General features: G+C 37.3%; 2 long non-coding RNA genes across 2 annotated transcripts; one reads left to right on the forward strand and one right to left on the reverse strand.

Annotated features, from left to right (window-relative positions):
- Positions 1-1,000: 1,000 nt before the first annotated feature.
- LOC309710855 lies at positions 1,001-2,665 on the forward strand. The gene is made up of 3 exons (XR_014277815.1): positions 1,001-1,035; positions 1,238-1,392; positions 2,261-2,665. It is a non-coding gene; the product is annotated as an uncharacterized lncRNA (long non-coding RNA).
- Positions 2,666-15,612: 12,947 nt separating this feature from the next.
- LOC309712124 lies at positions 15,613-21,102 on the reverse strand. The gene is made up of 5 exons (XR_014278189.1): positions 19,268-21,102; positions 17,408-17,804; positions 17,098-17,250; positions 16,728-16,811; positions 15,613-16,631 (listed from the first exon to the last, which is right to left on the reverse strand). It is a non-coding gene; the product is annotated as an uncharacterized lncRNA (long non-coding RNA).
- Positions 21,103-22,963: the final 1,861 nt, after the last annotated feature.

The following is a 22,963-nucleotide window of genomic DNA, read 5'->3' on the forward strand; positions in this document are numbered from 1 at the left end:
ATATTTCCATGGAGCTCTGGCAAAGGCTTTTCTGCAGTCTCATAACAAGTGTTTAGTGACACAGAAATAAGAATACAATTTTAGAGTACTCAGGTACATCTTGGTTGCTTAAAATGTATCCATGATTACTGAGGCCAAACAGTGCAAACCAAGGTCAGTAAGCAATTAAATGGCCAAACTTAAACTATTGATCAGGTAGGGCTACTTACAAATATCATTTAAAGGTTCATTGAGTAATTTTTTAAGGTTATTTAATAGAAAAAAGAATACTATACTCATAAATATATATAGAAAAATGGGAAATTAATCTTCCAACAAAATGATACATTCTCATAAGCTGTCAGGGCTCTGTGTGCGGGCAGGCAGGGATGAGGAACGCAAACGCAAGACTCATGGAGACAAAATCGCAACTCAAAACCACAGCTTTATTGCTGGCAAAGAACAAAAACAAAAACTAAACCATGAAAGCACTAACTAGAGCACACAGGCAAAATCTGAGGTTATGACATGACACTGACACAGAGAAACATGGGGCTAAAATACATAGGCGTACTAGTATTTTAGGTATGGGGCTAGTGATAAGTCACATACGTAGTATGGCATAAGGCAGAGGAGAGGAGGAATTGCACGAGTTTCCTATGCTGTGGATGGATATTTAAATTTGTGAGACCAGTGACATTCAGTCAGGACAAGCAAGGCAAGCCCTGCTTGCCTGTCAAATCTAAAAATACACTTAAATTAAAATGTACCAAAGTAAAGTGAGTTTTCTTCTCTCATCTCAGACGGTATGTCATAAATCTGTTCGCCAGTCAGCTGGACTTTACATTACTGCCATCATGTGGCCACAGTTACGGAGGGCGTGTCTGTCTCCAGAGGCCAGCAGCTTGTTTCTGCGCTTCATAATTTTAATAAGTCATACATTATCAAGGAAAGTGTGACAATCATGGACAGGGGGGCAGCTCTGACCATATCCAGTCTAATAAAACAGACAAGCTGAGTAGATGGAGGCTCAGGAGCACTTTCAGATTTGCATCTGTGAGAATGGCTGAATCTAATATGTTTAACCAAATGTTTTACCAACATAATTTTTCATTCATATTTTTAATTCCACTGTAAATGTTGACTTTCAATTCGGGTGATTTTTTTTGTTATTGATATTTTGATATACTTTTTGAAAAATCAAGATTGAGGCATGCGTTTCTGAGCTCATGAGCAATCTCTGCTTGCCTTTCTGTAGAAGTCGTCACACATCACTGTGTGGGGTCCCCATCACCAAAGAAGTTTAAAAGTAAAAGAAAGAGACAACGTTACTGGCATCTGGATAAAACACCAGCTTCTTCCTCTTCATCTCAAGCCTCATCTCCTGAACACTGGACTGACAATCTTCCAGAGGTAAGAAAAACTGGGGTGGATCCAGACCTGGTCCAAATGGTAGTAGAAATGTTGGTCAGTAAGCCAAAACATGTTTTAGCCGACTATAACAACTCTGTCCTATAGGAGTCACCATAGCTATGATTATGCTAATGTAAAATGTAAAATGTGGTGAGTAAATATAATGAGCATCAGCACCTTAAACATAAGTTGATGTCTGTTTTCTGTGATGTAACTATAGAGCTAAACTGCCTTGTATTTTCATGCAGTTTTTGAAAAACAAAAAATTTGTATTACTTCAACTTGTACTACTACAGCTTTCACAAAAATATAATTCAGCAATATGTTCTGTATAGACACAATATAGGATTAAAACAATAAAAACAATGAGGGCGCTACCCGTAAGATTTAGGTTTATTAACTTGCTGATCAATCCTTAGCTTTGAGGAGAATTTCTCATTTTTCTTTACTGTTCTGTCCTTTTTCATCTCTAAGTCGCATGTTAACATTTTTTCAATCTCCCTGGGAAATGTGCACCAAGCTACATACACTGCACAGAAACAGATTAAACTTAAATCAATTAATTAGATGTTAAAGTACCTAGACCATAACTTTATGTCTGCACTATGGTCACATCACAGGGATGAGAAAGAAAAAACAATTTGTTGAAGGTGTTGATCAAGTATCTCAATTGCATCAATTAGAAGCAATGTCAGACTGCAGCACAGATGAAATGTACTTACTCATCAGTATTATGCATTAACCTATTAGACATAATGTGTCATTATTGAAAGTGCCAGAATGCCATTTGGAATATTTCAGCCAACTTTACTTTGGCCATCCCTGATTGCACTATGCCTCTCTGCCTGTATCTTCCTTTTTTTCTTAGGCCCTGTTCACGCGTAGACTGATATTTTGGTAAGCATAGCCTTTTCTATGTAATTCAGACTTTTTCCCACATGTAGACACTGTTTTAGATAACTAAAAATGGAGCTTAAAAAAACTCCTTCAAGTGTGAATATCAACCGTAACTCGATTTCTGTGTTTACATGTGGATGAAGAAAACTGAAAATTTGCCTTGCAATGTAAAAATGTGCATCTTTATCTCCTTTTTCAACATCAGACTGTGCACCGTGTTACTGTTTATAGGCTTCTGAATAGATTATTTTGCCACCTGTTATTCTGGCATGCTCTTGACAGCACTTGACATAGTTTTTCTCGTTTTTATGTGGACAGTGATATTTTCCAAAATGAAAGCAAATGGAAAAATACTAGTTTTAAAAAACATCTTTGTATATGCGGATGCAGCCTTATGCATTTGATTTTCAGTCTGTAGTCATGACAGTATTTCAGTTAATAGGAGAATTTATAATTACTGGCATTATTGTGTTACCTTTGTCAAACAATATGATCATTAAAATGTTTGTGTGTGTACAGATTGACTAGCAAGCATTTTTTTCCTCCAGTTTGAATTCAATTTAATCATTGCTTACTTTCCCACATATAAACTTGAAGTTACTCTATATTATTAGCCATGAATATGAGATATTATATCAGGGTCACTATATTTACCTCTTGACATGTTGTGAAAACTAGCCTATAGAGTTTTGTGTTTTTAATTTTATTAAACACGTTCTGTTTTATTTATGTATCAGTTTATGGTGCATTTTATTATGTATGGATTCTGACTTAAATGTGACCAGTTGAAATCTTTACTAAGGCTCTAACGTTGACCACATACTGTAAATGTGGTCAAAGAAAGACATAAAATGATAAAATACCAAGAGGAAGAGGTGTAACCTATGCAACTGTAGCAAGGCAACTACATCTGCAGATTCAAAAATAGTAGTCCTGGGAAAATCTGTGCAGTTTTTCAGCTGCAGGACAGTTTAATCACATTTTTCATATGATAGGGTAAGTATTAGAAGGAAAGTAGAGAGAAGAAAATGTCTCAAGGACAAAAGTATGATGCATGCTTTGCAGTTTGATGACTGCAGATAGAGCCTATCTCCTGGATATCTTTTATTGCTTTTATATTTGCTCCTGTCCTTGGGTTCTTCATGAATTGGAATTTGTTTCCTTGAAGTGCATTTCTCCCTGCACATTGAAAGCACATTCAAATGAGAAGCAAGATACTTACCTCTTAAAGCTTTCCAGGTAAACAGTATTGTTAAGTAAAGTGGTAATTGTAGGCCATTTATTATTTAAGTTTGCATCTAAGGACTGAGTAGTTCCACCACATATACTAATAATAAGGTTATATAAGACACACCTAATTGTTTATATTATTATTTATGCATCTGGCTATTGTAATACTTGTGATCATAAAGTTGCAGCTGATAAAATGGGGATGGGGTGTGATGGAGATTGGAATTAGTCATGGTTCAGTTGTGTGGCAGGCAGGAGGAGGACCCAAATGCAGGACTCTAGAGATGGCATATGTGACTTAAGGTGGCAGCTTTATTTGCTGGCAAAAAACAAACTGAGAACATAATGCATGACTCAAACTCAAACTAGGAAGAATGACCTACACTGGGAGTTCATGATATAACCTAACAAAACATGACGGGTGAGGAACACACAGCTAATGCAAAGGTACAACAAGACACCGAGCAGAGGAAGACTGAGAACTAAAATACACAAGCAGGAATATGAGAGGATGGGAAATAGGTGGGAACACAGCTGGGTTTAATCAGACATAAAGAGACAAGGGAAGGCAAAACTAGATACACTGACGAGGGACAAGGACTATTAAAATAAAATAGGAAACACACAACAGGCCCAGAGGCACGGACTTGATACAGGACACAGGAAACACAGAACACAGGGCCAGGAGTGACAAGAGACACAACTGACTGCGGGAACAAGATAATAAACATGAAGACTGAACTAAACGTACACTAAACTAGAGATGGCACGATACCACTTTTTTATGTCCGATACCGATACCGATATCATAAATTTGGATATCTGCTGATACCGATATGAATCCGATATAGTGTTTTTTAACCCTTTAAGACCTACCATAGAACTAAGTCCGCCAGAGCTTATATTATATTTTTACATGCTGTGTAGCCATTTTTGGGAGCATTGCAAGTTGCTATACATCAATACAACCATTATAGCCCAAACTTTAATAATATGTCTGCATTAGGTGCATAGTAATTACATAAATTGTAAAAAAGTGCAATAAACTACTAAAAAATTGAAAATCGTTTTTGTTTTTTTAACATATATTTCTAGTTAGAGAAATTTAAGAGGCTTATCCCTCAAAACTGTAAATACAAAAAAGTTGCACAAACTAGTTTCCCACCACAGGAAATTTATTTTGAGTGTCTTCATAGTTTTCTTTTTGAAATACACCAATTTTTATATACTGCAGGAAAAACGAAAATAAATATTATAGTGCAAATTTGCAAAATAACAGCATATGCATCAAAATAAACTATTTCCAGCAGTGCAATATGAGTCCTAAGCATCCCAGAAACGACACAGAAAGTCATAAACTCAAACATAACTTTTTAAAACACAAGTATAGGCTCATAAGGCCCTGATCGTAAAAAAACTACATCTCCGCAAAATGACGTCACTTCCGGTTTCGGGCAGGTCATGCGGTCATGTGATAGTTCGCGCTGATGGACGTAGGAAGTGTTACAAACAGCTGATCGGATCGGCGAAGCGTGTTTCTGGAATATCATGTTTTTGTTGCTGCAAGTGATTTTTATGCAGTTTTTGCAAAGCTATATGTGGAAGGAAACTGTGACCTAGGACAAGCTGATGGCATGAGATGTAAGTACAACTTCATATGCAAAAAAAATTATTGCGCTAGCTTACGTGGTTGCAGTGCTACCGTGATTTAAAAATAGTTACGCAAAATGGAGCGTGCCCGCTCCGATCGGCTGTAAAGGGTTAATCAACAAAACTGTTTTTTAAATATTGTTAAGGTTCAAAATTGAGGAGGGAGAGTACAAACCACTCTTGGTCCAGAAGCTCTTTGGTCAAACAATGATTTTAATGAACACACGTGTGGGAAGACACTCTGTACGCAGACAGCCAGTAGTCCTCGACTTAATCAAAGCATAAACAGATATTTTATAGCATCAGGGTTTGATTTACTGACGCCCCTTCATGCGTCACAGATACATTTTATACATAGATCAGATCAACACCAACAATGGCTTTTCACCCAGAAGATCATCTTCTATTTTCATGGCTGGTACTTTCCGTTCTTGTCTTGTTCCTCTTTTACCGAGACACTTTTGCAGTTACAGCCAGACATGAGTAACCTCTTCTCTAAATAAATTTAACTCATATGTGTGTGTGTCACGACCTCACATGCTCTTTGTGTCACCTCTTCACCTACTGTCTGTGTCTCGTCCTCAAATGCTCTTTCTCAATTCACCTGTTGCACTTCTGACCTTTTACCAGACCAGAGGCTCACTGAGACTATGTGTATGTCTTCTACTAAATAAATGTTTTAATCAAGAACCTCTACTTAAACCTTAATATAAAATGACCTGATATAAGTGTTTTGTAAGCATGTATTGCGATTCCTTCTATGGCTCCAAGTCACTTGCACAATAGATTGTCCGAACATCGCGCCGAACAAAGCTTCCGACCCCCAATTAATTGACCGAGCTCCAACTCTTTAATAAGCACAGATATGCATTGTGTATGAAATAGTCATAACTGCTTAAGGCCTTCTTAAAGCTATCTGTTACATTGTTAAAGCCTCGTCTTAGCCTGCGGCTCAAAATAACTTCCACTTCTGCATACAACTTCCTGTCAGCCTGCAACTCAGTCTTTCTGAAAGAGACACTGTTTAAACCTCTGAATGCAATATCCATGCTGCAGATTATATTCTTAATGCAATGGTACTGATGACAATTATTTAACAATAGCAGTAAAATAATTTCCCTGCTCCACAATATCTTGCTGCATTTTGTATAAGTTCATACTCAAGTTTAAAACAACAACTACACTAAAGCTATTCTGTTATACCTGTATGCAAAAAAAAATATTTCATAGTTCAGCAATACTGATCAATCTAATAAACTTAAACCTACACCATCCTCCCTATTCTGGTATTTTAAAGAGTACTTAGCATAAATATTAAGCAACCTAACTAATAGGGTTCCAACTCCCAGCAACAACAAAAATAAATAAATAAAAAATAGGGAACCACCCCTCACGCTCCACCTCATGATGCTTAATCGACGTAATCAACCTTAATTTGATGCAGTGTGAAAAAAAATGCACAGAAATCAATTATTTTTCAAGAAATATTAAATAGATTCAACATCTTTCTTCAACAAAATTGCAGACTGCACAGATGGTACCTTCCCAAAGGAAAAAGTACTATAGCTTACTAGGGTATATATATTAGACTTAATAGTTACTATATACAGTAATTGACTTCTATTCATTTTACATCAAATTAAAAGTTTGGGTGTCAGATAATTATTTATTAAAAGCTAGACATTTTAAATGAGAATAAGAAAGAAAAGTATGTCTTTGTGCCCCCCTTTCCCTGTTAATGCCCTATCGGCCCCCCTGGCTAAACTTTGCTAGATCCGCCCCTGCACAGTTACCAGCGTCAGCTACGTAGAAAAAGATCCTGGAGTAGAAAGTAATATTAAATACATTCTAACAACAGCTGATCAAGCTTAAACGTGCTGCTGTTGTTCAGCCACTGGTTTCCTCTTTCTGGTGCAAAGTGGGCCAAAAGCAAACTAGAGACACGGACTCGCGACAGAAAAGCCGATCAGCTGATCGTTAAGCAGTTTCACCATTGAAGTAGCAGCAGGAGAGGCAGTCGCTTGTTAAGCTTAACGCAGGAATGCTTTACAAACATTCAGAGATGGACTTACACACTTGCTTTACTTCTCTCGGGATAACTTTGTCGGAGATGAAATGCCGGGTTGCTAGCGAAGCTCCAAATGCTATCCAGACCACTGACAGGTCCCGCATGCCACAGCCGCTCTATCACGTGATGCATACTGCTCCGACGTGCTAACGTTCTGAGGTGAGTTACGGCGTGTTGCAAGTTTTGTGAGGTGCTTTCATGATATTTAATGGATCGGATTACATTTTTTATTTTTCTCCGATATCCGATCCAGTAATTTAGGTCAGTATCGGACCGATACCGATACGTAATATCGGATCGGTCCATCTCTACACTGAACACGGGGGCACAGGAACAAAACCTAAGAAATAGAATTCACAGAGCAAAAGAGGAACTAGAGTGCTAGAAATACAAAACGGAAACCAAAACACTGATAGACATGAACCATGATGAAATCAAAACTCAATAATAATGATCCAAAAATCAAAACACTGGACCACTGACCCAGGACCATGGTATTTTGGTATTTTTCTTTTTGCCAGTATTGTCACTGGGTTATTCTTCCCTGAATGATGGTCAAATAGAACAGCAGTATTTACCTACTAATATCTGCTAGAAAGAGACAAGATTAGTGGTAGTGTTTTGTTGTTGTTTTTTTAACTTTTTTTTTCAGTGGTCAAAGCAGTAATGGCTTTGCAGGTAAACACTATGTGGAGCATAAGGGGGGGGGATGCATTTTCCATAATAAAATCTTGAAACCATTAGCAAACATCTGATGATGGCTTAGCTTTGTATTTCCTATTTTCAATTTATCTGTTGTTGTAAACAATGGCCAGGTCACAGAACAGGTAGTCTCTGCCTGGATATCTCCTGGTTATACTGAATGCTCAAAACATTAGGCTGAATCATCAGATATTGTTTGATGGGTTACTAGATTGAATTCAGATAGATAAAGGGTTAGTAGCTCTGGCCTTTTATACAACAAATACTGACTGAATTCTGTGTTGAATTGCAGACAAAAATAGGTTGCAAAAAAAGGGACAGCACGATAGATTCTTGTGAGAATCTGTATATCTATTCCACATAATTCACTTGAAGGTAGGAAAAGGAGCACCAGCACAACACTGGGAGCAATGGGTGAATTGAGGTAATGTTGCAGTTATAAATTCACAAAGCTTGTTTAAAAAGAAGCTCTGAGTGAACATATGAACATAAGCATTTTAATCATTAGGTTCTGACCACATATTGAGTTAGAATAGTTAGAATCACACTCATTTACATTTTCTTTAACATTTTCGTTGTGTATGCGTTAAAATGGAAATGATCAGAGTTGTACCTATTTGATTAAACTTACTAGTGAGTTTTCAGCAGTCTGTTCTATTATATCCAAAGCAAACAACAAGTGACCTGCACTGACATTCAAAAGAGATCTAGTGTTCTGGCCTGTTACTTAGTGCTATTTATTATAATTGTGCCATCCGTTCCACTCTAACTACACTCTCAGCAACACTGTTCCCAAATTTCGAAAAAACAAAATGGACTGAACTTGGCGTAATGAGTGGGTTGATAAAAACACAATATGATATTCAAGGAATCCCAAAGTTGACATGACTATGACTATTTCCCAGTCTTACAATAACAAAACCATAACAGCAAAGGAAAACTGTTCCCATTTAATCCTTCATTATTTATTTTAATATATATGTTTGTGGTAACATATTTTGTATCTGTGTTTTACTACTTTCTGCCTGTATGGGGCAGTAATTCAGGGGTAGGAACCACTGGCAGCTTTATTCATGTTTTATGGGAGTAAACCAATGGCAAGGAAACCATGGGGTGTTGTCACATTCCCTGTGACAAGGAGCATGCAGGGCACTAATGGTTTGCCCCCACTGTCAGCTGTAACCACCCAGCAGACTCAGGAGGTGTGTGGCTGTGTTGTTTACTCCTTGTGAGACAACCGGATATCTTGGTGAGTGGAAATTCTTTGCACCCTATAGATTTGTTGTCTTGGCCTGTTGTGGCCAGGTACAAACATGATATTCACCAGAAATTAAACATTCAAATATGGGGTTAAAACCAAACTTTCAGCAAAAGGTCTTAACAAAGTGATAGTTTTCTCCAAATCTCTGTTCTTTTTAAAGCTGAGAGGCTTTCACAGGTTGTGGTTTTTGTGGGCCCATCACTTACAATGGAGAGTGGAATTGTTTACACTCTTCAGATAGGGTTAGTGGATCTGACTGTGCTTTTTAATGTGTATACAGCATTGAAACCCCATTTCTGCAATTTGCAGGTGCTGCTTTGGGCTACACCCTTAGAAAATATATGTATTTTATTGGCTGAGAATACTGATAAACCTTAGCCTGTTAAGTTCTCTACCTGGGCTTTCTCTTGTTCACATTTAATTTAAGAAAATTCAGCCTATATTTTGGGATGTTCCTTTTTTTTGTGTTTATCAACAGTGACCTGGGGAGTTCCACAATAAAGACTTTAACTGATCAAACACACACATCCACACATGTGCAATAACACTAAGTGCAATAATCTTTTCTGGCATCGTTGTATTTTTACTCAGTTGTATATAGCATTTGTATTCTATTTTTATCTTATTGTATATTTTATTCTATTTTATTCTACTGTATATAGTATTTTATTTTATTCTATTCTGTACAGTTGTGTACTGTATTTATTCTTATTGTATTCTAATTTTTGCTTCATAACTTTTGCACTGTCCACTTCCTGCTGTGACAAAACAAATTTCCCACGTGTGGGACTAATAAAGGTTATCTTATCTTACCTTACCTTCTATTTGTCATATATTGTACGGGTTTCAAATAATATTTAACTAAGATGTTGTTGAATCATCTCTGTAGAATGTTTTTAGTCTTAAGTGGGTGTCAACTCACTCTCTATGACTAATTTACTGTGCTGCAGTCAAATGGAAATAGCGCGACTGAAAAGAAATAAAAGAATGCATGAATATTTAGACATAAAGACTGTTCTATGAACACAAGTAAAGCTGTAAAGATTCATTTCAACTCTGAGTTTACAAAGAATGGATGGTGTAGTGGCCTTGCTTTTTGATTTGTATTCAATAGAAAGACAATTAATGTCTGGTTGCACAACACACACACACACACACACACACACACACACACACACACACATACATACATATATATATATATATATACACACACATATATACATATATATATATATATATATATATATATATTAGGGGTGCAACGATATTCGTATCGATATTGAACCGTTCGATACAGTGCTTTCGGTTCGGTACGCATATGTATCGAACAATACAATTTTTTTCAATTTTTTTCAATATTTTTTTTTTTTTTTTTTGTGTCCCGTTTGGATCTATAGCCATCAGAATTGTTGTTTGATTTATTTTAAGTGGATCATCATATTGGTCCATTTGATTGACCTTTATTATAATTATGAATTTATTTTATTTTCAGTTGCAAACGGGACAGACATGACTGTGGGATAGGACAGGGGGAAAGAATGAAAGAAAGAGGGGGAGAGAAAGAAAGAAAACCAAAGGGGAGAAAAAAAAAAGAACAATACAAAATTTGTAATTTATTTTATCAACTTTCCTTCTGACGATGCTGTCTGTGTTGAGCGCTCAGTGAATCTGCATTTGACTACTCCGCCTAGGCTCAAGAGTGCAGCCTAGGCGGAGTAGTCGAACGCAGATTCACTGAGCACTCAACACAGACAGCATGGTCAGAAGGAAGAGCGCAGGGCAAGCTAGCGAGACAGAAGTGGACCTCCCCACCCTCATTCAGATCTGGCGTTTGGAATTATTTTGGTTTTCATGTGACGTATGACCCTGAAGGTAAGCGAGTCATGGACTAAAGTAAAACAGTATGTTGGATGTGCCATGCAATGCTCAATTACATGGGTGGGAGCTAGTGTGTTAGCGCAGTTAGCTCGTTAACGTGTTGGCCGTCTAGCCCCTCTGTATAGGGTAGCTCGTTAACGGAGATTTGCCGTGTTGTGGCGTTAAGGTTATTTCAACGAGATTAACCTGAAAGCACTAGTGGGAACACATATATACATATATATACATATACATATACATATACATATATATACACATATATATATATATACATATATATACATATATATATATATATATATACAAAAAAACACCCAGCACGCCCCTGCGGGCGGTTTATCCTTCAAGCTCGGGTCCTCTACCAGAGGCCTGGGAGCTTGAGGGTCCTGCGCAGTATCTTAGCTGTTCCCAGGACTGCGCTCTTCTGGACAGAGATTTCCGATGTTGTTCCCGGGATCTGCTGGAGCCACTCGCCTAGCTTGGGAGTCACCGCACCTAGTGCTCCGATTACCACGGGGACCACCGTTACCTTCACCCTCCACATCCTCTCGAGCTCTTCTCTGAGCCCTTGGTATTTCTCCAGCTTCTCGTGTTCCTTCTTCCTGATATTGCTGTCATTCGGAACCGCTACATCGATCACTACGGCCGTCTTCTTCTGTTTGTCTACCACCACTATGTCCGGTTGGTTAGCCACCACCATTTTGTCCGTCTGTATCTGGAAGTCCCACAGGATCTTAGCTCGGTCATTCTCCACCACCCTTGGGGGCATCTCCCATTTTGACCTCGGGACTTCCAGGTTGTACTCAGCACAGATGTTCCTGTACACTATGCCGGCCACTTGGTTATGGCGTTCCATGTATGCCTTGCCTGCTAGCATCTTGCACCCTGCTGTTATGTGCTGGATTGTCTCTGGGGCATCTTTACACAGCCTGCACCTGGGGTCTTGCCTGGTGTGATAGACCCCAGCCTCTATGGATCTTGTGCTCAGAGCTTGTTCTTGTGCTGCCATGATTAGTGCCTCTGTGCTGTCTTTCAGTCCAGCTTTGTCCAGCCACTGGTAGGATTTCTGGATATCAGCCACCTCCTCTATCTGCCGGTGGTACATACCGTGCAGGGGCCTGTCCTTCCATGATGGTTCCTCGTCTCCCTCCTCTTTCTTGGGTTTCTGCTGCCTGAGGTATTCACTGAGCACTCGGTCAGTTGGGGCCATCTTCCCAATGTATTCTTGGATGTTCCTTGTCTCATCCTGGACTGTGGTGCTGACACTCACCAGTCCCCGGCCCCCTTCCTTCCGCTTATCGTACAGCCTCAGGGTGCTGGACTTGGGGTGAAACCCTCCATGCATGGTAAGGAGCTTTCTTGTCTTTATGTCAGTGGTTTCTATCTCCTCCTTTGGCCAGCTTATTACCCCAGCAGGGTATCTGATCACGGGCAGGGCGTATGTGTTGATGGCCCGGATCTTGTTCTTACCATTCAGCTGACTCCTCAGGACTTGCCTGACCCTCTGCAGGTACTTGGTGGTTGCAGCCTTTCTAGCGGCCTCTTCATGGTTCCCATTTGCCTGCGGGATCCCCAGGTACTTGTAACTGTCCTCTATGTCTGCAATGTTGCCTTCTGGTAGTTCAATCCCCTCAGTTCTGACTACCTTCCCTCTCTATGTATATATATACATATATATATACATACATATATATATACACATATATACATACATATATATATATATACACATATATACATACATATATATATATATACACATATATACATACACATATATATATATACATATATACATACACATACACATATATACATATATACATACACATACACATATATACATATATACATACACATACACATATATACATATATACATACACATACACATATATACATATATACATACACATACACATATATATATATATATATATATATATATATATATATATATATAAAATTGTGTAAATCATGTGATGTCATTCTCTGGGGGTCGTGGTCACAAATTTACATGGTTACAGGATTATTTTAATCCATAAAACTGTGTTAGTGTGCATTAATATTTATTTGCTGTTAGCTTATCTTTCCATACACAGGTCAAGAGTCAAGTAATAAAGACTCAGTTCTTTACAGTTTCAAGGTATCCAACTCTTTAATAGCACAGAAAAAACAGAAACATAATTATAAATGTTTATGTGGCATGAATATGATGGTTACAACATTTTAAACTTGCATAGTGTCTATTTTGTTGTTATGTTAATAATTGTGAAGACGGTAATGAACTACTAAACTACTACTAAATAACATTTTTCTTGTTGTTGTTGTTTTGTTTTGTTAACATGTTGCAAATATTATTAATGTACATAGTAGTCAGGAGTAAATCAAGTTACTAGTTAATGTAGCAGTGGACCAGAATACAGATCATTATTGTCACAATCTGCTGTGTGGAGTATAATTCTTTTTTCAGGAACCAAGCACACAACAAGCTGATTAAACAGCATACTGTATAAAACACTAACCATAACAATTATGTGCTTTATAATATAATTATTCACTAATAGGGTCAATACAGTTCCAGCTGAATTTATTAAATTGTTATTTTAATTATAATTATAATATCAATATGTTATTACAAAGTTTTTAGGAAAGTAATGCAGTAACTAACAGATTGTTTCTGATATTAGACATCTGATACATGAGGAAAAAAGTAAGGAGTCAAAATGCTTTTTTTCTTTTAATGTTTTTTCATATTTTTCTTATCCTGTATTTTTTGCCGTAATGAATAATGATCATTTGTTATAAAGATATATATAATATTTTCATCACTATAATTTCTGAGGTTAAATTGTAGATAGTAACAACCAAATTTCATTAGAAATGGCCTTTTGTGCAAAAACTAGAAATCAGTCCATTTCAGTTTGAACCACATCACACGATCTGATGTTAAAAAGCAAACACTATACTGTATGATCAAGGTCACTATGGTGTTCTTTCCATATCACATTCATCTTTTCAGCAGCCTACCAGAAATGCACTCTTGATGCATGTATTCCATTAAAATATTACAGCACATTTACTATAGAGGTTATTTCCTCTCGTGCTGACAAAAACAATTTCCTTCTCAAGCCTAATGAGGATTGCAAAACCTTTCAAATTAGGGTTTTGCATAGCTTATCATGTCTTGGCCTATTTGATATTGATGAGAGTCAAGCCACTGCATTCATGAAATTAAGGTCTTAAAATCTCTGCAATAGAATGCACAGCAGTTAGCATTTATTCTGATGATTTACAGGGTATATTCACTGGCAAGTGCATGGTTTATAGCTTCATTCTTACTCGTAATTCAAGTGCAACATCACTTTGTAATTTAAAACACAATCCATACGCAATGTGAAAGAGGTTGAAGTGAAAAGAGGAGTGTGGGAGTATGTGGAAGCAAAGGTAAGATTATATAAGAAGAGAGAAAACATTTGCCTTTCATGTTTATCATTTTATCATAATGTATGATTTTTAATATGTTACTACGTAGTACTTGCATACTATTACAGTAAGTAGTCCTAAAACCTTAAAGTAAAAACATTCTAGTTTCTGGCTGGATTGTGGAGGGTTTCTCTGGGTGCCTGAGCTTAATTCCTATGTTCCAAAATTCATGTTGCCTTATGATGTACAGGTAACACGTGGTGAACTCCACCTCCAACCCATTGCTTTGAATGCAATCATACAAATCTCATAAACTCATATTTTAATCACAATAGAACATAGAAAACATATCAAATGTTTAAAGTGAGACATAAAAAGTTGAGACAGGGGGATTTTTTTGTCAATACCACTTGCTGGAAAAGCAAGTGCTACTAATAAGAAACAGCTAGAGGAAGATATTGCAACTAATCAGGTTCACATTAATTGAGCAACAGGTCACTGAATGTAAAAAGAGCATTTTAGAGAGTTAGCAAAAAAAACAAACAAACAAACCCCAAAACATTATATCTAGATAATTTCTGTGGAGCAATCTGTAGAACAATCTCAAAATAATCTTTCACAGTGTAACATCGCAAAGACTGAGTATCTCATCATCTACAACATTAATATCATCAAAAGTTCAAGAAAACCTGGAGAAATCTCTGTACACAGGGGACAACCTGCAAATCAATATAGTATTCCCACACTGAAAAAAAAAGTTCTTTCAATTTACTTGATTTTATTGTGTACATCGGTCCCACATAATATGAATAAGTATGACTGACTTAATTTTCCACTTTCCCTCAAGTAATTAATGCTTGTCAGATCAAAGTATTTTATCTACATCAGATTACTTTAAAAAATCATGTTTGATGTACTAATATTAATCTATTATCATAATATCAATGTATTGCATAATGTCAATATATTTTAATGTTTAACACCAACTTATTTTTATTTGCCAGTGTTACGCAATGATATTATGTAATGTAAACACATTGCAATTATGTTCCTGCAACACAAATTATGGCTTTAAATCCTACTTAATTTTTTCAATTGAAATATTAACTGATTATTATTGACAAAAAAGGCAAAGACTGTGAGTGCTACTGAACAATTCACCTTTATTAAACTGTAACAGCAGTGAAAGCAGCAATTCTGCCATGAACAAGTCCAAAATCGCATCCATATAAACTTGTTAACACATTTTTAAAGATAGCCTGCAGAAATAACTAAAAGAAAAAGTTAATTTGAGAATATATTTGCAAATATTTCACAAAAAACTGACCTCAGCAGCAAATAAAAGAATGTGCTTATAGATGATCCTGTCATCTCTTACATATAACATTTGTATTAATTACACAATTGAAAATGTAAACTAAATTAAGACTACCTGAAAAAAAAGCAACACGCTTTTATGAATAAACAGATTTACCCAAATATAACTTGTGTGTTATTTGACAACAGTTTCAGCTTCTGTACATGTATTTACCTGTATAAGATTTCAACTAAGTTGAGCCTTAAATGACATTGTTACATAACTAATACCAAACACCTACATGAATTTTAATCTTCATTTTAAACATGTAAGCAGGACATTAAGGTTGACTTAGAACATATTGCTAAAAATTGTCAGTAAAAATTTCTTACAACATGATACCAAAAGGAAAAATTATCCTGCATTGCAGTCACACGAGGGGAAAGCAATAAAAACATAAGCAGTATAACATTACTGAACACAAAATGAAAAACTGCAAAGAATTGCAGAAGTGCAGTCTTTGACTTCTCAATGAAACAGATGGTTTTTGAAAGCAAGAACTTTAGAGAGTTTAGCTCCATCCAGTTCCATGAAAACCTTCTGGAAAACGTCAAAGTTGTAGCGAAGGTCAGCAGGGTAGGCAAGGTTTAATGCATACATGAGTCCAAATAGCATTATCACAGCAAATGCTACATTATCCAAAGTCTTCGCCACCCTGATGCCTGCAAGGACAACTCTTGTTCATCTGCTGAAGCTTGCTCTTTAAGAAGATAAATTCAAACAGTGGTGTCTTCAACAGTCTCACTGATGGCACGTTCTTCCATGCCCTGTAAAAAAGAAGCCATGTTAGTCATTTCCAAGTAAATAATATGACACACTGTGGAAAGTCCAAAAAGAAAAAAAAAAAAAACACAAGTACATACCACATACTCCTGGATAAGCATGCCAGGGTCTTCACCCATGTAGATACACACTCCCTTAACACACTCAGCATCAACATCTTCACACTGAAATGAAATGTATGTAATTAGCATCTTCATTCAGCTCTTGTCCTTCATTTAAGTTTTAATAGTGTACTTTACATTAATGTTTTTAAAGTAAAGGCACACAAATTAATAATAGGTTTACTGGCAATTAATAATAAGTTGACAAAGTGAAGGTTAAAAAAAACAAGCAGATGTAAAAATACAAAATGAGAGAATTTATCATGGGAAACATTTGAAATCTTCCACAATTATAAAATTTCATCCAAAGAGGATCGTGTTAAGTGAATGTTGAGGCTTTATCACTTACATTATCCATTTATGCCACAATTCTTTTCAGTATTAGTCCAAGCTCTCCTCTTCTGTTGACCAACTTCACCAGGTTGTCCAAGTGGAGATCCAGCTGAGCCAGGAACTTTGTCTGAGGGGGGATGGTGGCAATTCTCTTAAACTCAGCGTTGATCTGAAAACATGAGCACAGAGAAATGAGCTTCAAAGGTTTAATACCTGGAAGAAGGCCGCAATCACTCATGCTGAAGAAATGGGCTGTCAAATAACAACTGTGCCTTAACCATTTTAGGCTAATACCACAAGAACACCGTGTATGAGGCAAACCTTACCTCATGGAAATCAAATAGAGCAGGCCATCTTGCCATGAAAGCCTCCACCATTGGTGCATCATGAACAACTTCATGTCTTCTGTATGAAAAAGTCTTTTCCATCTTGAGTTTCACCAACTCTGTTACTCTTTTTTATGTCCATGTTGTGGGCTTTGACATGTCAATAGCTTTAAGAGTCCCCTTGTCTGCTACTTCTGAAACTGAGGTAAGGTTAAGAAACTCATTCCCAAACAAGGAATCCATAAACTGAAGTCTGAAACTGCCCTGAAGACAACACTGTCTCTTGACTTCAACGATGAGATCCTCAGTTGATTCAGGCGCTCCATTAGAGAGTGAGCCTTCGACAGGTTCTGTCAGCCAAAACAGTCTTTAGGACCATAGGACTCCCCATAGGACTCTGTAGGCAAAAAAGAATTACATATTCAGAAAGAATCCTTTCAGTTTAGTTTTCATAAAGCTATCCATACCCAATACTCAAAGTTATAAAGATCAGACATAAAAAAGAAGAATTTATCTAATGAAATACATGCGACTGAACCTATTACACTTATATGAACACCTTTTACTTCTATATGCCTTTTTAAAGTCACAATGTGGACTGATCCAATCTCATAGTCAACCAATGGATAAGTATCAAGGAGTTCACAGAGTGAAGCGAGAGTGAATATTCTTGTGGATACTGGGCAGAGCTCAAAAGCTCTGTCATGCTCTCTGTACCAGCCACCAAGCTCTCTGACAATGTAGAATATGCTGTGGTACAATGCAGATATGGTTTTTCAGTATTCTGGCAATCCACCTGCTGCCCTTTGGGCCAGTACCATTCCATTTCTATAAGTTATACTCTTTATGTCACACACTGTGCAAGGTTGACCTCTAGAATGTCAGGGAATATGTACCTAATGACTTAAGCTATCTCCTCTTTAAGCAAATCCACTAGAAAGGCCGATACAGCTGAGCTCTCTAATTCAGACTTGCCAAGAGATGGGGAGTTTAGATGGTAAGCTATCATCATCTGATGTTTTGACTTCTGTAATCATAAAGGTAAAAATTCCACCATCACAAAAAACATTAATTTTAATTGAAAAAAGGTATTCCAGTCCAGAAGAGCATCAATGGTTTCTTTAAAGTACCAATCTTTCCCTCATTTATACATAATGTTTTGAGAAGCAGCTCACATATGTTCTACACAAACTAGAAAAAAAGAGGGGGGGAAAGGGTCCTAATTTGTTTTGGGCCGATGTTGGAAAATTCACAATACATCACTTAATAAGACATAGTCTGTTGAACAAACTTATCTCCTTGTAGATATCTGCTGTATTATTTGGCCGTGACCAATAGAATAGTCAAGTAAGTGACACTTCACCTAAAACAATGACTAAATGGAAAAATGATTTGGCATTTATGGGCACAGGTTCTTAAACCCACGTCTAAGGTGGCAGGATCCTTATTATAACTTGAGTGCATGTCATCAGCAATAATTAAGGTATGGCACTGTGGCCCTCCCAGCTTCTGAAACTCTGACGGTTACAGCCAGACTAATTAGCCAATGTAGCCATAGCTAGCACGAGTAACACAAACACTATTGCTCTCTCAGTGACGTTTTAACTTGCTAAGCCATAAAAACGTCAGTGCTCTCTGTCACATGCATAAATTCCATATCTGACCCACAACAGCTGCTTTCTCCCGACTATGTGCAATTTGTTAATATTTTTCAGCTTTAGCCACAAAGCTAATACCAACTTTAGCTAGCACTGTAAAAACAACATGTAGATGCATTACAGATTACGTTTCATATAGCATGCACTACAACAATTCTGTGAAAACGTACCCAACTAAAACAAATGTATTTAAATTACTTACCTTCTCACTATGCCTGACTCAGTGCCAAAGGTTGCATGTGGCTGAACAGTCTTCCAGCATCTGGCGGTCAATTGCGCTCTCCTTAAATTATGTTGTTGTCTTATTGGATAAGGTAGGTCTTATTATCCAATCACATTTAGTTGTTGTCTTTGAATATATTGCATCATTTCCGGTTGTGGTCAAACATGATTACAATGGTTTTAGTATTCTAATTTAGTCATTTTAAATCAATGCAAGAAAAATGAGTAGTCTCAGTATTGTTTATAATCAAGTAAATGGTACTTTATTTAATCATGTAAATAAGAGAAACATGAGAGGCTTGTGTAGCATTAACTAAATTCATTTGTGCAAATTCAAAAGCCTGCCAATTCTCATTTTTTCAGTGCATACCTGTACTTTCAGGTGACACTGAATTTAAAATAGACATGATGCTGTCATGGAAATCCATCAAAGCCCTTCTTTTGAAAGCTGAAATTTTGAGTCTTCTGACCTTGAATTTTTTTTTAAATTAAAATGTGCCTGTTTTGGTTATTAGGAGTCCTTAGCTTATAGTGTCACAGGTTTTTTTTAATTCCCTAATTTCATCATAGTAATTGCTCTGTATTTTGACTTTTGCTACTTTGTATTTTGTTTTCTGTGCGTCTAGAGTTATTCCTATTAGATTCTATGCTTTTACTTAATCTGGCCTCTTTAAGCATCTTGTTGTATTTTGTTATGTATTTCGCACTGTCTTACATGTTTCTCTACTATGTTACAGTGTTTTATTTCGATAGTCATTTGTCTTCTATGCCTCAGGTCTAGTTTTATTTGCTACAGCATGTCTCATTATTAGATCTAGTTCAGCTGTATTTTGTTCTCCAGGTGTTCCCACTCTGGCCTCATTACCTTCGGTGTGTATATAGTCATAGTGTCTACTTCATACTTTGTCAGATCACCTGTGTCTTGAGCCTTTTTCCTTACTCCACCTAAATAAAGTTTTTTGTTGTTGTTTTTTTTTTTTTTAGTTCTATATCAAGTGTTCTGCATTTGGGGTTTTTTTGCAGCACACATAACAGTACAATCTGACCAAACAATGGACCCTTTGGACTCAGGTTTTGCATTTGAGGAGCCTAAATCAAAAATACTCACTTGGTGTGAAGGAATCCCACAACCCATATCACAAGGTAATTCAGTTAGAAGTTCTGGATGCTTACATTTCATGAAAACATTGTGCATTACTAGACACTGTAGGAAAGCCCTTCAGTGTGAACTATCAAACACTGGTAACTCTGTTGAAGGACACACTTCCTCCTCACCTCTACAGTCAAGCTTCTCTCTGTCACTGCAGCTGTTCAACTCAATTATGCTCCTGGACCAGAAAAGCTTAACTTCACTGCCATTTCTGCCATTTTTGTTTTTTGTTTTGTGTATTTTATGTTCAATATAGGTATTTGTTGTGCCTGAAAATGAATAAATAAATGAAATGAAATGAATGAAAATTTCAGGCTGCCTGCACATGCCGTCACCGATGCAGTTATCAAGCTACTGCTTCCCTGTCCAGCCCCATCTGCTAAGGAGCCACATATCTCTTTGGGTTGTAAAGATGGCGGGGCACACACGCAGCAGCTATTAGTTCTCCATTTTTTCCAGTTTCACTGTGCAATGCCTGAGTACAGCAACAATAAAGGACTCTTTATCTTTAAAAGAGATTAGGTTTTCAGTGTCAGAGTCCCCAGCCAGTGACATCCATAACATCACCCTAAGTGGTCTAACTTTTGATGACTGTGGGGCAAATGGACTCTGAGTCGCCCATTCCTCCAGCTTCAATGCCCCTGCTCAGTCCTGGCAGGTCCGAATGCTCATTTAGAATAGACAAAGTATAAAACTGTTCTGGGGCCAAAATAATAATTATTTGATATTCCTTTTGGAAAACATGGATTTCTCATTCTCTGGAGTAAATAGCAAAGCAACCATCTGACTTGCTATCACTGCTCAGTTCAAGATTTTGCATTATTGCCTGGAAACTAACAGCTTGCAGATCTGGATAAAGTACCATCAATGCTGAAAGGCACAGTATATACAAGTTTTAAAGCAACATATTGTCTCACGTGCGATCCGGTCCACTCTGAAATATATATGGGAAGTACTGACATTTTTCAGCAAGACAATGCTAAAAAACATACTGCATCTGTTAGAACAGTAGAAGACTCTGGATGCTGAACTGGCCTGCCTGCAGTTCAGACTTTTCACCCACTGAAACGATGAAACAATTTGCAGTGGCAAACATGCCCCTGTCCCAACTCTTTTGAGGTGTGCTGCATGTGGTTCTGTGTTCTAAATGTGAGTTTATGGATTTTGCAAGTTATCACATTGTGTTTTTGTCACGGCTGGCGGGGTGAGCCGTGTGGTATAGGAGGAAAAGGACCCAAAATGCAGGCAGTTGACTGGTGATGAGAGTGACGTTTTATTTACAGAAGTGGAGCGACTGAACAGGCAGTGAGAAAAGACGAATGACTGAAAAAACCTAGACTGGGAAAACTAAATGACAAACCTAAGCATGAAACGGGGAGCGGAGAAGGCAGAGAGACGTAGTTACACCAAGAAACACAGACAATCCAACGATGAACAGAAGCCAACACACACTATAAATACACACTAGGTACTGAGGAGATGACATGCAGGGGTGGACACAGCTGACACTAATGGACATGATGAGAAGCAGACCTACAAAGTAAAACCGGAAACACACAGACTGTTTTACAACAAAAACACAGGGACCTGAACGGTCAGAATAAACACCAAACACAAGATGAACCCAAAAAGAAACACAAAACGCTGGGTCAACGACCCAGGATCATGACAGTTTTCTGTTACATTTTATACAGCATACTAACTCTTTGTAATTGGAGTTGTGAAAAACACCACCAAAACAAACACAAACCCAATAAGATATATTGATATAGATGTATATTTTGTGTATAACTGGAAGAGAACTTTAAACACAAACTGTGCAGATTTTCAGTATGCCCTGAGAATAATCCATGTTCCTGTAGCTTTAATTGCATGGGATGTCGTAAAGAGTAATGAATACAAAGCAATCAGTGTGGTGTTCATGTGAACTCAGATGATTGTAAGATTATGGTGGTGTTTGTGCAAGGTTTAATTAGATGACCACAGCAGAAGTAGCATGCATAATGTGCACTACCAAAATTAGAGCCCGCAGATGATGCATACCTGCTGACTTCAGATGACTAAGAGAGTTAATTGTTTAAAAGGGAAGATATTCATACATAGCTGTTATGAATGACACATCCTGTAAGGATTACATTCTGTATTTATGCTTTTGTGTCATGTTTCGGCTGTGTACAGGCAGGAGAAGGACCCAAACGCAAAACTCACGACAATGAAATTAAACTCAAAAAGCTGCTTTATTGCAGAATGGTATAGAAAACTAAACTGGAACATGGATGACTAACACACAGGGAAACACAGCCATGAGGGGGACTACGACACTGACAAAGAGAAACACAGGGCTTAAATACACAGAGGGATAATGAGGGAATGAGACACAGAAGGAGGGCACAGCTGGGAGTAATCAGGCTGGACAAGACAAGGGAAGCAAAACTAGAAACACTCACATGAGACATGGACCTTCAAAGTAAAACAGGAAACACACTGACTGAATTCTAAACATGCAAACTTAACAGCAACTGGGGA

The sequence above is a fragment of the Aulonocara stuartgranti genome (assembly GCF_965226115.1).
Source record: "Aulonocara stuartgranti genome assembly, chromosome: 7".
In the NCBI taxonomy this organism is placed as follows: Eukaryota; Metazoa; Chordata; class Actinopteri; order Cichliformes; family Cichlidae; genus Aulonocara; species Aulonocara stuartgranti.